At 36.1% G+C, this 16565-nt stretch overlaps 1 pseudogene; it reads right to left on the reverse strand.

The window, feature by feature from the left end:
• Positions 1–1679: 1679 nt before the first annotated feature.
• LOC120586066 (superoxide dismutase [Mn], mitochondrial-like) overlaps positions 1680–16565 on the reverse strand; it is a 161074-nt pseudogene continuing 146188 nt past the window's right edge.

Consider the following 16565-nt stretch of genomic DNA (forward strand, 5'->3'; position numbering starts at 1 on the left):
TCCTATTCAATTTTTTGGAAGTGTTTGAGGAAAATAGGTATTAAATCTTCTTTGAATGTTTTGTATAATTCACTGTTGAAGACATCCAGTCCTGGACTTTTACTTTTTGGTAGGTTTTTGATGATTGTTTCAATTTCCATACTGCTGATCAGTCTATTTAGATGTTCCAGTTCTTCTTGATTCAATCTAAGAAGGTTGTATCTTTCTAAGCACTGGTCCATTTGTTTGAGGTTATTAAATTTGGTGTTATATACTTTTTCATAGTATTCTTGTATGATCTTTTGTATTTCTGCGGTGTCTGTCATTTCCCCTCTTTCATTTCTGATTTTGTTTGTTTCCTTTCTCTTTTTTCTTTAATAAGTCTAGCCAGGGATTGGTCAAATTTATAAATCTTCTTAAAGAACCAGCTCTTTGTTGCATTTATTTTTTCTGTTGTTCTTTTGTTTTGTTTTGTTTTCAATTTCATTTATTTCTGCTCTAATTTTGATTATTTCTTTCTTTCTGCTGACTTTAGGCTTTATGTTTTCTTTTTCTAGTTTTTTTTTAAAGATGAAACATTAGGTTGTTTATTTGGACTCCTTGTTTTTGGAAATAGGCATGTAATGATATGAACTTTCCTCTTATGACTGCTTTTGCTATGTTCCAAAAGTTTCCATATGTTGTACTATTATTATCTTTTGTTTCTATGTATTCTTGATCTCTCTTTTCATTTTTTTCTGATGCAGTTATTCTTCAGCATAATGTTGTTTAATCTCCATGTATTTTGTTTCTTCCTGCTTTCTTTTTCAGTTGATCTCTAGTTTCAAAGCATTATGATTAGAGAATATGGTTGGTATGATTTCAACCCTCTTATATTTGTTGAGTCTATCTCTGTGTCCCAGTTTGTGGTCAATGATTGAGAATGTTCCATGTGCATTAGAGAAGAATGTATATAAGCAGCTATTTTGAGATGGAAGGCTCTGTAAATGTCAATTATGTCCAGTTGGTCTAATGTGTCATTTAAAAATGTTAATTCCTTATTGATTTTCGGTTTGGATGATCTGTCCATATCCAACAGTGGGATATTTAGGTCCCCTATTACTATACAGTTTTGGTCTGTTTCTCCCTTTAGTTCTGTTAGTAATTGCTATACCTACTTTGGGGCTCCCTGATTGGGAGCAGAGATATTAATAAGTATTATGTCTTCTTGGTGCATGATTTCCTTTATCATTATGAAATGTCCCTCAGTATATATCTTTACCTTTTTAATATTTTTATCCCTTGGTGAACAAATTTAATATTTTGTTGTTAAACAACTGGGGCAAAAGACTAGATTTGTAATAAATGCAATTGATCAGAATTACAAATGCTTCCCTAGAGGTCCCAATATCATAGGGATGCGATATTTTTGATGGTTTTATGAAGACATTTATAATCTTCTAGTTTTTTTTTCTTTTTGAAAAAATGTTCAATCAAAAGACTAAATCATACAAAGCATTTAATATTTCAAACAGTGCTCTATAACAAAATTTAAAACAAGAATTATTCAGAGCACTTAATTATGTTTATCAAACATTTGAATAAGCTTCATTCAGAAACTCTACATTAGAGTAGCTTACGGGTATGTTGCCGTTCTCTGCAGTACTACAAAATTAGTTGTAAGGAGCTTTACCCGTACTTGATGTAATGCTAACATGTTACTATTTGCAAGCCATGTATCTTTCAGTTATATTCTCCCAGTTGATTACATTCCAAATGGCTGTTAGATAATTACATCTGACATTTTTATACTGAAGATAATAAGCATGCTCTCACACATCAGTCCCCAGCAGCGGAATAAGACCTCTTGTTCCTTGCAGGGATCCTGGTTAGGACAAGCAGCAGCCTGTAAGTGTCCCATTTCCTTACTGAAACCAAGCCAACCCCAACCTGAGTCTTGAACACCAGCAGATTCAGTGGTTGACTTCTCCTTAAATTTAGCAAAGGAAACAAAATCACGTTTGATGACTTCCAGCAATTCCCCTTTGGGTTCTCCACTGCCATTAGGGCTCAGGTTTGTCTAGAAAATGCTATGTTTGATATGACTTCCACAATTGAGCTTTAGCATAGGGTGAAGAGCTCTCTGAGTTGTAACATCACCCTTCTCCAGAGCCTCCAGGTACTTGTTTTTGGTGGCATTCATGTCGTTCACATGGTTCGTGTGGTGCTTACTGTAGTGCAATTGCATAATGTGGACATTAATGTGAGGCTCCAGGGCACCATAGTCATAAGACAAGTCGGTAAGGGTGTATTCTGCCTGGAGCCCAGAGACCTCAGTGCTGGTGCCAGCTTCCAGCTCATACTACACGCCGCCTGGGACAACAAGGTGATGCCACACTCAGGCCTCTCAGAGTTCAAGATATTGCACCACACTGACAGCCTGGGGTAAAACCTACCTTTTGAATTTTGAATCTATGTTGTTAGATATTCGTACCACTACTTCCATTTATCTTTGAATGCCATCTGCTTGAAATATCATTTTCCACCCTTCCACTTTGAGTCTATATTTGGCATTGGAACTGAGATTTGTCTCCTGGAGGCAGCATATGGTTGGCTTTTGTTTTTTGATCCAATCTGCAACTCCGTGCCTTATTATTAGTGAGTTCAGTCCATTTACATGTAGAGTGATTATTGAAATATGAGATTTTCCTAATACTATTTTACGTTTTGCTTTCTGGTAGCTCAGTGTCTCCATTGCTTCCTTGTCCTTCTGTGTCAGTTTTTGTTATTTTGGTTGGGTTTTGTGGGTTTTCTCTCTGGTCCTTTTTGCTTTATGTTATATACTTCAGTTCTGAATCTTTGCCATGTGGTTGCCATTATGAATATGTAGAGGGTAATTATATACATAGTAGTGCATTTTCTTCTGTGTGTGCCTTATCTCCATTCCCTTTTGTGAATTTGGATCTTTCAATCCTCGCTTCTTCTATCATTGCTGTCTCAGTTTGTCCCTATTTATGCTGAACATTCATTACTATCTTGCTATAGCAAATTTCTTCTTATTTTTAGCTTATAATGCCCTGTAAGGGTTGCACTCCTCTGCTTGTCTCTGCCTTCTAGTCGCCTTACTCATAGTTATGTTTTTTGTTTTTTTGTCATTTTGTTTTAGGTGAGTTGACCCCTTTCAGTATTTCCTGTAATGTAGATCTCATAGTAGAGAATTCCCTCAATTTTTGTATGTCTGGAAATGTCTTTATTTCTCCTTCATATCTAAAGGAGAGCTTTGCTGGTTACATTATTCTTGACTGGTAGTTCCTTTTATTTAATAGTTTGAATATTTGATTCTATTCCTTTCTGTCTTGTAAAGTTTATGCTGAGGAGTCCAACAATAATCTAATGGGTTTTCCTTTATAGGTTACCATTTCCTTTTCTCTGGCTGCCTTGAGAATTCTGTCTCGTAATTTATTTTTGATAATTTTAATACAATGTGTCTTGGCCTTTTTGGGTTGAGATAATTGGATGTTCTGTTGGCTTCTTGAATTCCAACCTCCAGCTCATTCATTAAATTTGGGAAATTCTCATCAACCATTTGTCTGAAATTGCTTTCTAATCTCTGCTCCTTTTCCTTCCCATCGAAAATGCCCATTATTCTCATGCTTCCTCTCCTGATGGTATCAGCTAGTTCTCGTATTTCTCTTTCATTATTTTGCATTCTTTAGTTTCTCTCTTCTTCTTTCTGATTTATTTCTAAATTTCTGTCTTCAATATCACTGATCCTTTCCTCCATTTGGTTGACTCTACTTCCCAAGCTTGCTATTCTATTTTTCATCTCTTTCAGTGTGTTCTTCATCTTCAAAAGTAATATTTGGTTCTTTTTGAGGGTTTCAATCTCCTTGCTAAAGAACTCATTCTGCTCATCTAGTTTTTTTTTTTAATTCCTGAAATTGTTCATATGAATCATTTCAGATCTCATTAAGTTCTTTTCAGAAATACCATCCTGAATTCTCTATCATTTAAATCACATATTTCTATGTCTATAAGCTTATTTTCCGGAGATTTTTCTTTCTTTCTGAGATGCCTTGTCACCTTGGTTGTTCATGTTGTTTAATGGACTATTTCTCTGCCTGGGCATTAATGGAAGTGTATTCAGCTTTTTTTTTTTTTTCCAAAAGGATTTATTATATAAAGGTCTCTCTTTAGTCTGCTGCAAAGAAAGCACTTTTCTTTTAATTTCCATTAGGTGACGTCTAAGCCTCTTGGATTTCTGCTTTATATAATGTCTTAATAATGCCTTTTTTTTTCCTTATAGATGTTTCATCATGCTCGCTACTCTCAGTCTCAGTCCCTGTCAGTGTTAGCAATAGTTTCGGTAGTGTTTGCTCAGATTCCCCTGGGGTTCCGCGGTGCTTAGTCTCAACAGATATGGGGGGATGGGCCCTCTGGGTTTGGGGATGGGGGCTGTGGCTCAGCCTCCTGTTTTGCAACCACAGCTAGTAAAAATCAACTGTTGTTCCTCTGCTGTCCCCTCTTCTCTGCCATACCTGGGCGCTGCCGTCGGCCACATGAAGCTCACAGCTCTCCCAGACTGGGCTGATCGGGGACCTCCCCCACCCCTTACACCATCTCCCCTCCCCGTCCTCCTGCAGGGATCTCCAGCTGTGAGAGGCAGCTTCCTTTTTTCTCCTAGTCCATCACAGGACTCCCAGGTTACTGACCTGTGGTAGCTCTTATGTGTTGATCACATGTTCAGATGTGCTGGTGTCCATTGGGTGTTTTTTCTTGAGTTTTCAATGTTCAGCTTACTGTTGTTTCAAGTGGAGACATCTGGGATCGTCTCTCACTTTGCCATGTTTCTGACATTTTTCTCACTCTTTTCTTTTATTTGTTTCCATCTTTTCATTGTATTTCTAATGCTTCTTTCCTGTTTTGTATAAAATCTTGCTTCTGTGAAAGTCCCTTATCCTAGGAATTTTGTATATTCATTCAGCCATTCAATAATTTGTAGTGCTTATTATGCGCTAAGCTCTATAATAGACACTAGAAATATAATATTGAACAAGGAAAATTATGCTCCCACTGTCCTGGAGTATATGTACTAGTTAGAGAGTGATTATTAATGAACACATCAAAAAAGTCTACAGGTAAAAAAAAATATATATATATATATATCAGATAATAGTAAGTGTTATGCAGTGAATTAAAAGACAGTAATGGGAGAGTGATTAGAAGCCAAGAAAAAGCTTTTCTGATGGTGACTTTTACGCTTAGAATTGAATGACACAAAGGAAACAGAAATGTGAAAATAAGGAGGAAGAGCATATCAGAAAAGGAGAACAATTGGTGTAAAGTTTCTAAGACAGATACAAGTTGATAGTTTTGAAGACAAAAGGGGGCACTTTGAAGGAATTACAGCATCTGAGTGAGTGTAGGGTGGTTTGAATGAGGCCATAGGAGTTCATTCAACATGACTTGTTCATGGGCTGGATGCTGGGGGCATAAGGAAAGAGTTGATCGGGAATGACTCTTACATTTTTTATTGGCCATTGTATTTGGTAATATTGCTTTCTAAAATGGGGAAGAGTAGCGAATAATTTAGAAGGTAAGAGAGGGTGACAGAGGGAGATAGATGATTTGTTAGTTCTTTTTGAACGTTTTAAGTTTGAAATGCCTATTTTTGCAAATACAAATGTCACATAGTGGTTTAAGTGATATAAATTTGAGAATCCTCAGTATATTGATTAAATTAAATTTATTGGATTGCATAATATTACCTAGAGAGAGTGTAGATAGATTACAGAATAATACCTGGGATTGAGCTATATGTAACATTAAGAGGATCCAGTAATGAAGGCTGAGTAGAAGCAACCAGTAGGGTGGAAACCAAGGGTATACTCTAAAGGATGGCACATAAAAAGGGGGTTTTAAAGGGAAGTGAGTGGTCAACTATGCCAACTAAGAAATCAACTGCTACTGAGAAATTAAGTAAGATGAGAGCAAAAGCAGATATTGGATTTCACTTCAAGAATGTCATTGATGATTTTGATCATAGCGGTTTCAGTGGTATGGTGTGGTCAGAAGCCTGAGTGAAGTGGCTGAAGATAAAGTGGGTTGTGAAGGAACAGAGATAGAGAGCTACATCACTCTGAATAAATGGTGCTGGAAATAGGAATCAGGGGAATCGATTATATATAGAAAGGGATGAAAGATTAAGGCATTTTTTTTAAGACAAGAGGCACTATGTCATGTTTGTATGCAGTTAAGAATACCCCAGTAGAAAGGGAGAAACTGAAGTTTCAAGAGAGGGCATAGTTATAGGATTAAAATTCTTGATTAAGGAAAACAGAATGGGACCCACAGCACAAGTAAAGGGGTACAACTCTGAAGATGCAATGATGCAATCAAGACAAAATAAAAGGTGATCTCTTGTTTCAAGTGGATATTTTTCATTAATTTCCAAGCCTATAAAGGTCATATACTCCATAACAACGATCATTCCATGGGCATTGCTCATGATGCCTTCTTCCAACATCTCTTATTGGGACTTTCACAAATATCTGTCTTATGTTGATCTAGCTATCTATGTTTCAGGTCCTAATCTGTTCTACAACCACTGAGCCCTGGCTTTCTAGTCTTTGAGCACAGAAACCCTAGAGCTTAAAGATGATCCTGCAGGGCCTCATGGACATGGTAAAGAGTTTGGGAGTTTGGTGTGTGTGTGTGTGTGTGTGTGTGTGTGTGTGTGTGTGTGTGTGGTATGAGAGAGAGAGAGAGAGAGAGAGAGAGAGGAGAGAGAGAGAGAGAGAGAGAGAGAGAGAGAGAGATGCAAAGAGAGAAGGGAGGCATGATTTCTAGAAATAGAATTTAAAGTTAATTCTAATCCAAGTCCTAAGAACCCTTGGTATCAGGTGCTCAATTAAAAAATGTTATAGCTATCTTAAAATTTAACTTAGAGCATGATGAGTTGACTTGTTATGGGGTATTTGGAAGAATAAATAGAACCCAAAATCATTACTTGAAAGTATTCAAATTAATGAATACATTCCAAATTATTAAAAAACTGCAAACTCATATTCAGTTCAAGTATCCTTCTTCACAGTTGTCTTCCAATGGATAAGCACACACACAAAAATCATTAAAATTGATTCTTTTCACGTATGCATGCTGTAGCAGGTGAACCTATGGGTCTGCTTGTTTGTAAATACATTCTTTGGTATTTAAAGAATAATGTAGACTTTGCTTTTGGCATTGAGACATTACCCAGTCATTAGAATTGGACAAACCAAGTTTGTTTGTTTGTTTGTTCATTTGTTTTATGTAAGAATGGATCCAAGTGTTGGCTTAGTTCTGAAGGCTAACCACTACTACACTAGACACTGTGTTTCTCAGTTTGCATTTTTAAAGACCACTATAGTAATTGGTTATCATAGAAAACCACACAGCATTCCTGGGATGAAAATCAAGACTATCCAGATTGCAGAACATGTCTATGGTAAGATTGGATTGACATTTCTTTAGTAGGTATTTGGGGAACCATATAATTATAGTAGAGGATTTGTTTTAGGGCATATTAGGAGAGCAGGCAGGCAAGGTAGGGTGGGGGCCAAATCACAGAAAGCTTTTAGCCCTAACTAATGAGGTTGGACTTAATCCTGATTATAGCAGGGAGTCACTCAAAAATTTAAGCCAGGGATTTTGAACATGGTTTTCTTTCAACTTCTGAGTGTAGGATTTCACTTTACTTATGGTAAGCACCAGGGAGATAAAGTCCCTCAGTCGGCCTTTTATAGCTCAGCCCTGGTAGCTGTTTAATATGTTTTCTTTCTAATCAAGACTTATCTCTCATTCTATTGAATTCAGTGGTCATTTCTGTCATGTGAAAGGCACTGTGCTAGGCACTTGTTTGTTTAGTAGAGGTCATGTGTCTAAATCCTTAGGCAGTAGGGATTCTGAAAAAGTTATCTTAAAAAGCGAATTATGCCTTTAAATGTGCAGATATAGCTATCTCTCTGTAGATTATATATTTTGTGGCTCAAATGATTAAACTAGGGCTACAAGATCCTTCCCATGACTCTGTAATCACTGCTGCCATTATGCAATGTCATTACCTTTGCCAGTTCACTACTGCCTCTAGGACCAAGTCCAAACGTCTTGGCTGGGATTACGAGGTTCTTCACAAATCTGGCTCAACCAGCCTTTTGGCCTTGTTTTTTCTACCTCTCCCATGCATTCGACATTCAACTTCCTCTAAATAAACTATCCAGATTACAAAGGAAGCTTGACCTGTGATTTTGACTTTCCCTTAGTATGTCATGAAATTTCATGTCCCTATGGGTTTGTATGCCATTGCAATTGATGAGAATTAAATCCCCCGATGTGTTGGGATTGCAAAAAAGAATTAGTGCTTAGCTAGATTGCAAACTCTTTTTTTATTTGAAAATTATTAATAATTTCCAGGCAGGGTCTATATATGTTTTATTTCTATCTCTCTTTTTCCATCCAGGGCCTTACTGAGTGGCTGGGAGATAAGAGGAGGCTGGTAAAAGTCAGATAAATGAATGTGAGTGCAGAGAATTCAGAATTATTTTTGTATAGCCTAAGCTAAGCAGAATCAGGATAATGAGTGTACTTCAGTGAGCAGAGAAAGAAGGAGGTTGTGCAGGGAGAACCTGAAAACCAGTGGGCAGAATTTTTGATTATCTGCTGTGTTAGATCATCTGCCTCACTGCTTTCCTCCATTGGTGTGTATAATTGACAGCAAGGAATGGATCTTTTGGTTAATTGGCTTTTCTGGTTAACCAGTAGTTGACTGAAAGGCTTTCTTCTTTTAGGAAAAATAAATCCTCTCTAACATACATTAAATACTAATTTCTATCAGTGTACTATAAGGCAAAAAATAAATCTTTTTATGATTCAGGAACTATTAACAAAGTAAGTACTACTCTATTATAAAATCAGCAATTATTTAGTAAACATAGAATAATTTCTAGTTAGTACAAAGCCCTGTGGAGGACAAGGAAATGTGTAAGACCTGAAGAATAGACAGGAGCCTACAGAGTGCTCTGGGAGGAATTCATTGAAGATTGCTTGGGGCTTAGGTCATGGAGATTGGAAGTGACAGACATGCATTTCAAGTTCTGAAAAAATATGAGTATGAAGCAGCAGAGAATAAAGAGCAGGTTGCAATCAGAGATTGAAGAGTATGAGCTATAGCTATAGAATGACAATATAGGGGAAGAGCATTAGAGGAGAACTAGTGCAGTAGGAGACAAAGCTGGGAAATTTGTTAGGGGGTTAATTTTGAAGGGGATTGAATGCCAAGCTAAGAAATGTGGACTTTATTTTGTAGACGACTGAAAGCTGGGAGAGAACTCAGTTAAAACCTTGGTTTAAGAGGCTCTGTCTGTGCCAGTGATGGGGGAGCTGGCCACCTCCTGCTGCGGTGATGGGCAGTTGTCTGAGGACAGCCAACGTTACTCCTGGACAATTTGGAGGACAATTAGGAGGACAACAGCATTGCCTAGGGAAGCCCCCACAAGCTGGATGCTTGAGGAAGTCTGAGTTTAAGAAAAAATATTCTTGCTATCAGCCAGTGACATCCCTGGCAAGTGAAGGTGGCATGGGGGCAGTGAGGGGTGGGAGAAAGACAAATTATCCATTGTCCCATCCTGAGGCCAGTGGGGAGAAATCCACGCTGCTTTAGGACAATGTTTTCCGGGTATGGAAGGCCCCCTTTGTTCTAGAGGGAAAGACCAGTCGATGACTAGCTGCTACCCAGGAATGGTGGGCAGGACAACCTATCAGGAGATGTGTAGAATAAATTATTTTTTAAAAGGAAAACAAAAGAGGCACAGTCTGGTAGAAATGTGGATATGTTTGAAGGAAGAGAGACTGGAGATAGAGGAATCAAATATTAGGCTATTTTGATAACCCATTCATTCATCCTTTCACTCATTCACACATTCATTAATTCATTTAACAGATATTAAATGAGTATCTGTTTGGGCAAGGCAGTTTTCTGGCCTGAGAAAAAATGACAGACTGAAGGATGGATAAGCACAAAAGAGTGAGTGAGAGAGCTGAAGAGAGAAATCAAGGACAGGAATACAATCTCAAAGTTATAAAAGTAGAAATTAGGTCAGTTCTAGATTTTTATCTTGGAATTATGCTGAAAGTTTAATTGGGATGAAAGAATAGAACTGGCAGTCTTTCTGTGGGATAGTGACAGCATCTTCCAGAGCAAAGCATGGAGTAGGGGCTAAGCAATGGTTTGAGGATAATGGGGAGAACTTCTTTTCAGATTCCATAATGTCAGAAAATGTAGGAATTCTATGGGATGCATACTTCAGCATGGGGAAAATAGGATTCGTTTCAAATCCCACCGGGACTTGAGAGTGGCTTGGCTTAGACCATCTGTTGTATTCTAGTTGTCTTTAATTGGCTGCTACAAAGGACAGCATAACTTGAGCATCTGCATGTACCTGTGAAACGTCAGGTGGAGATCTAGGCCAAGGTTGACAAAGTAAGCCTGAATTAAAGAGGAGAGTGTTAATTGATTTAGATTTATATGTACCAAATTGAAAGAATTTGGTTATTAAATTTCAAGGATGACATAAAGAAAAGGGTAACTTTAAGGACCTTAATACCATTAACTGGATAAGTGTTACTTATTTGTGTCTCTTTTGCCTCATCTGCCAAATGAAGGGATTGAAATAGATCAACTGTGTGGTAGGGAGAATAATGGTCATCCAAAGTTGTCCATGTCCTAATCTCCAGAACTTGTAAACATGCTGTTATATGGCAAGAGAGGATTAAGTTTGCAGATGGAATTAAGGTTGCTAATCAGATGACCTTAAAAAAATTATGTTGGATTATCTGAATGGGTCCAGTGTAATCACAGGGACCCTTAAATGGGGAAGAAGGAAGCAGAAGAGGCAGAATCAGCGAGAGGGCATCATGTGGAAGACTTGACCAACCATAGCTGGTTTTGAAGAATGAAGTGGGGCACAAGCAAAGGAATGTAGGGAGCCTCTAGAAGCTGAGAAAGGTAAGGGATTCTCCTCTAGAACCTCTAGAAAGGAATGTAGCCCTTTGCACACCTTGAATTTAGCCCAGAGAGACCCATTTTGGACTTTTGACTTCCAGTATTATAATAATTTGTGCTGTTTCAAGTCACTGAGTTTGTGGTAATTTGTTACAGTACCAATAGGAAACTATTAAAAACTCAATTATTTATTTTTTCAAATATCTCTTAATCAAAAATTTCTTAACTGGGATGCATATCTGAGTCATGTATTGTTGTAAAAAGTATGATCCCCATTCCCAGAAATATGGATGCTATAGAGCTGCGGTAGGGCCCTGCTATCTTATATCTTAAAGCTTCCGTAGGTGACTCTAATATATTATTCCTTTTGAAAATTACTGTAATCTATCCCTGAATATCTGTTCAAACGAGAAAAAAGAGCAAAACAATAGAGTCATACACTTATAGCTGTGGAAATCAAGGTGAAGAAGGAGTGTGAGAAATAGTTTGTCAAGCCTTGAAGTTATAACCAAGTTTTTAGTGTTCATTTTCTAGAAACCTGCAAGAGAATCCCTTGAGTAGTAGCTGCCTACCTGCTCTGTTTATTAAACAACAAACTTATTGCTGCAGAAAATTTTTGGTAGTATGTAATTATAAAAAAATTATTTCCTCAATGTCTTTGCATAAAGCAATTTGTATTGTCTTGCTTTACAGTATTTTTTGAATCAGAGCATGTGGAAAGAAAATCTATGGATGAGTCATTTGCACATATTCTCAGAACTGGAACTTCACAAAAATCAGAGATCATTCTTCAAAGCGCCATTAACCAGTATAGACTCCTGAAAAATCCCTTTTTCAAACATCTTTTTATCTCATACTCTCTAATATATAAGCTTTGGTGGTTATTAATATTAAATTCTCAGGACAATCTCCTAATACATTTTTTCTTAAATGAGTCCCTATTTTAGAATCTGCTTCTGTCAATAATTTCTTGCCTCCTCTTAAGGAGTTTTTTTCAGATTTATATTTCTTTGGAAGCTGGATATTTTCAGGATACCACAAATATATGTAGACATTTGTATTGCATAAGTTCTCTTTTAAGTGACAGAGAGAGAGAAGTCGGGCAGGAAGAATGAGAAAAAAATGGACAAGGAGAGGTTCTAAGGTAATCCTGTTAGACTTCCTATTGGTTCAGGTCAAGGAGCATGTGACTTAGGTTAGCCAGGTAGGAGTAGTTATCTATCAATGTAGAAATTAGCCAGCATATGGCCATCTCCAGATCCTCAGTGGGACAGCTGGCAAAGCCTTAGAGCAGAGCAATGAGGAATGGAACCTTCTTGGGTTCAAGGAGTTAAATAAAATTCCTTGTGAAGACAGAAGACAAGACTGAGTACATAAGGGCTTTACTGAAAATGTTTAACTACAGTGAGTTAAACATTCATTTAGGCTCATTACTGCAGGGGAGTGACAGTCCAAGTGGCAGCTATATAAAGCAGGGAAAGTATATCGATTTAGAGCAAAAGGAAAGACGACCTTCTACATGCCAGTACCAGAAGAGCTTCTGTCATCATAATGTGCCTATGACATGTAAGTGAGGTCACATCACATGAATAATGCATGATGGCTAAGAGGGAGAAAAACAAGCTTTCAAATCCAGCTGGGCTTGAGATTTTGCGTTATATCAAAATATATTATGAGAGGAGGACTCCCTTATACATCTATGGGATTGCTGCTACAGTGGCTCTCCTAGTCTCTGCTTTGTTTGTCTTCCTATTTAATAGGCAGAGCACACTCTGACATAGCCCAGATATACCAATTCTATCTTTAAAGGCTATTAATAAGCCACAGGATATGGAGACAGAGTCCCAGACAGGGAGTTGGGCAGCTCAAGTGCCAGCCATTTTCCTGACACTAGATAATGATGTGTGATTAGGTAGACCATTTAACCTCTCTGTGAATGTATATGAAGATACTAATCGTATAGTGCCTTACAGACACATCAAAAATCAAATGTGATGTGAATGACACATCAGAGGAACAAAAATAAGGACATGTGAGTGTATGTAATATATACATACATACACATACATACACACACACCTGTACACACGTAGGGTGTGCTGGTTATCATTATAAGGCCTCTCCATCTAGACTTGGTCTGTTTCACTCCCAGAACAACAACAAAAAAACCTTCCAAATCAGTAAATAATATCATGGATAAAAGACCTACATACAAAAGTACAGTAACAGGGCAATGTTGTCAGCACCTGTAAATTATAATATCAAGCAGCAATAGCTACATCCCATTATTTTTACAGGCTTGTTCTGGTTCCTTGTATGGGTAGAATCAGAGTCTTAGATTTTAAATGATGACTAAATAATTGTAGCACTTCTCAATGAGTACCTTTTCCCCTAGGACTAATGTGTACTTAAAATTTAAAATAAGGGTAAACACTTCTGCTTCTGGACAAGATGGAGAAACGGGGGCCAGATTAACCTTGCCACTGGAAGCACTCAAACAATGGACGGAATTAATGAAATAATGGTTTCCAAGACACTGGATATCAGAATACTAAGGCACTGATCCCCAAGACAACAGATAAACCACTATGATTGCTCTAGATTACTTACTGGAGAGAACTTCCATGTCATATTGCAGGTAGGGGCAACCCAGGTAGAGCCTGGTGGATTCTGTATTGAGGAGATGGAACTGAGAGCAGAGAGACCAAGGCAGCTACACTTTACAAGACAGAGTAATGGAGAGGAAAGAGCTATATAGGGAGAGAAGTCTAGAATTTGTGGAAGGCCCCTTTCAAGTACTTAGATAAATTCAGAACAGCACTTCTGTACAAATAAATCACTCAAGGCTGGGGAAATGAAATACCTAAAAGATTTAAAGTTAACAGTACTTGGTACTCACATAGGGCTAGGAATAGTGCTTATTCCTACTGACTAGGCTAGAAAAACCTCAAGATTTATAAGGCATTGAGTAAACATAAGGATTTCAATTGAGTAGTAGAAATAATAACTCTTAGACTGAACGCTGCTTTGAATTTACCTAAAAAATATTAACAGCAAGACCCAAAGGATCAAATGGTTTTCAAGTTACTTAACTGCATCTCAGAACAAAGCTCGAGATTGATAGATACACAAAATTATCAAGCATTCAATAAGGAAAAATATCACAATGCCTAGTATCCAATCAAAAATTACCAGTCATACAAGGAAATAGTAAAATTTAATCCAAAATGATAAAATCAATTGATCGAAACTGAAGCAGAATTGACACAGATATTAGAATTAGCACACAGTAAATTAAAATAGTTACTATAACTACATTCCATGTTAAAAAACTTAGAGACATGGAAGATGAAAACATGGATGTAAATTGAACCTCTAGAGATAAAAATTACCATGTCTGAGATTGAAAATACACTGGATGGAATTAATTGTAGATTAGACATTACAGAAGAAAAAAATAGTAAACTTTAAGACATAGCAATACCAATTATGCCAATTGAAGCAGCAAGGAAAAAGAATAAAATAAAGAACAGTGTATTAGTGAGCTGTAAGACAATATCAGGCAGTTCAATATACACATAATTTGAGTTTCTGAATGAACAGAGGGGGACATTGAAAAAATATTTAAAGAAATAATAGTCAAAATATTCCAAATTTTATGAAAACTATAAGCCCTCAGATCCAAAAAGTTCAATCTCAAGCACAAGGGATACGAAGAAAACTACCAGCACATATCAGAATCAAATTGCTTAAATCAAAGACAAAGAGTCAATCAGACAGACAACAGATAAAAAAGAGAATCACATTATGTATGAGGAACAAAGATAAGGATGGTAGCAGATTCATCATCAAAAGCTATGAAAGCAAGAATATAGCAGAAAAACATCTTTAAAGTACCAAAAGAAAAAAAAATAACATATGTTTGAAAAATGAAAGTGAAAATACTTTTTTGAATACACAAAAGCTCAAAGAATTCATCCCTAGTATTCTGTTACTATAAGAAATTTTAAAGGAAATACTACAAGCACAAAAAAATGATACCAGATGGAAATCCATATCTACACAAAGAGATAAGGAACACTAGAAATGGCAACTTGATGAATAATTATAAATCTCTTCCAGATATAATTGTTTAAACAAATTTTTGCTTAAGCAAATTGTTTAAACAAATGTACTATGGAGCTTATAACATATATAAAAGTAAAATGTATGAACATAATAGTACAAAGATCAAGAGGGGAGAAATGGAGGTATGCAGTTATAAAGTTCTAATACTATACACACAGTGACATAGCATTACCTGACAGTAAATTGTTAAGTTTAAAGATATATGCTATAAAGCTTATATCAATCACTAAAATAATAACATAAAGAGATATCTACTAAACAAAAAAAAAAAGAGGTAAAGTGGAACCATTAAAAAATATTCAAGGAATCCAAAATAAGGCAGAAAAAAAGAGAACAAAAAACGAATGGACAAGAAGAGAACAAAATAGCAAGGTAATAGACTCAAATGTAATAATACCACATTATCACACCGGATATAGATGTTTTAAGTACTCACAATTAAAAGACAGATATTATCGGATTGGATAAAAAAGCAAGGCCTAACTAAATGCTGCCTATAAAAAATACTTTAAACATAAAGATACAAATAGGTTATAAATAAAAGGTGCAAAAAACACTTTGCTAACAAAAAATACCTTGCATATGATATCTTAATAACTAGTTGAGTGGCTATATTAATATCAGACAAATTAAATTTCAGAATGAAGAATATTACTAGAAATATGGAAGACCATTTTATAACGACATTGGGGTCAATTCATCAAGAGGACATAAAAAGAGAGCTTTAAAGTATGTTAATAAAAACTGACAGCACTGCAAAGAGAAATAGTCAAATTCACAATTATGGTTAGAGATTTCAATATCCTATACTTGGTAATTAATAAAACAAATAAATGGAAAATCAATAAGGATATATAAAACTTGAACAACACTATCAACCAATCTGACCTAATTGACATTTATAGAGTATTCCTTCCAGCAACAGCAGAATTCCCAGTTTTTTCAAGTGCATATGGAACATTTACCAACATGGACTACATCACGAATTATAAAACTAGTTTCAGCAAATTTAAAAGGATTCAATAAAAGGAGGATCGCTGGAAATTTCCTAAATATTTGGAAACTGAATAACACATTTCTAAATAACCCGTGGATGAAAGAATAAATCAAAAAAATAAATTAGAATGTATTTTTTAATTGAATTAGATTTTTTAAAATTCCAAATTCTAATTTGTAGGTTAATGCTAAAGCAGTAATTAGAGAGAAATTTATAGCACTAAATGTCTATATTATAAAAGAAGAAAGATCTTAAGTCAGATATCTCAGCCTCTACCTTAGGAACCCATTAAAAGCAAAGTGAATCAAACCAAATTATACAGAAGAAAGTATATAATAAACACCAGAGTAAAAATAATACTAGAAAAAAATTAATGAAACAAAAATCTAGTTTTACGAGAAGATCCATAAAGTTGATAAGTACCTAGTCAGACCGATCAATATA

This window comes from Pteropus medius, unplaced genomic scaffold (genome assembly GCF_902729225.1).
Source record: "Pteropus medius unplaced genomic scaffold, Ma_sr-lr_union100, whole genome shotgun sequence".
In the NCBI taxonomy this organism is placed as follows: Eukaryota; Metazoa; Chordata; class Mammalia; order Chiroptera; family Pteropodidae; genus Pteropus; species Pteropus medius.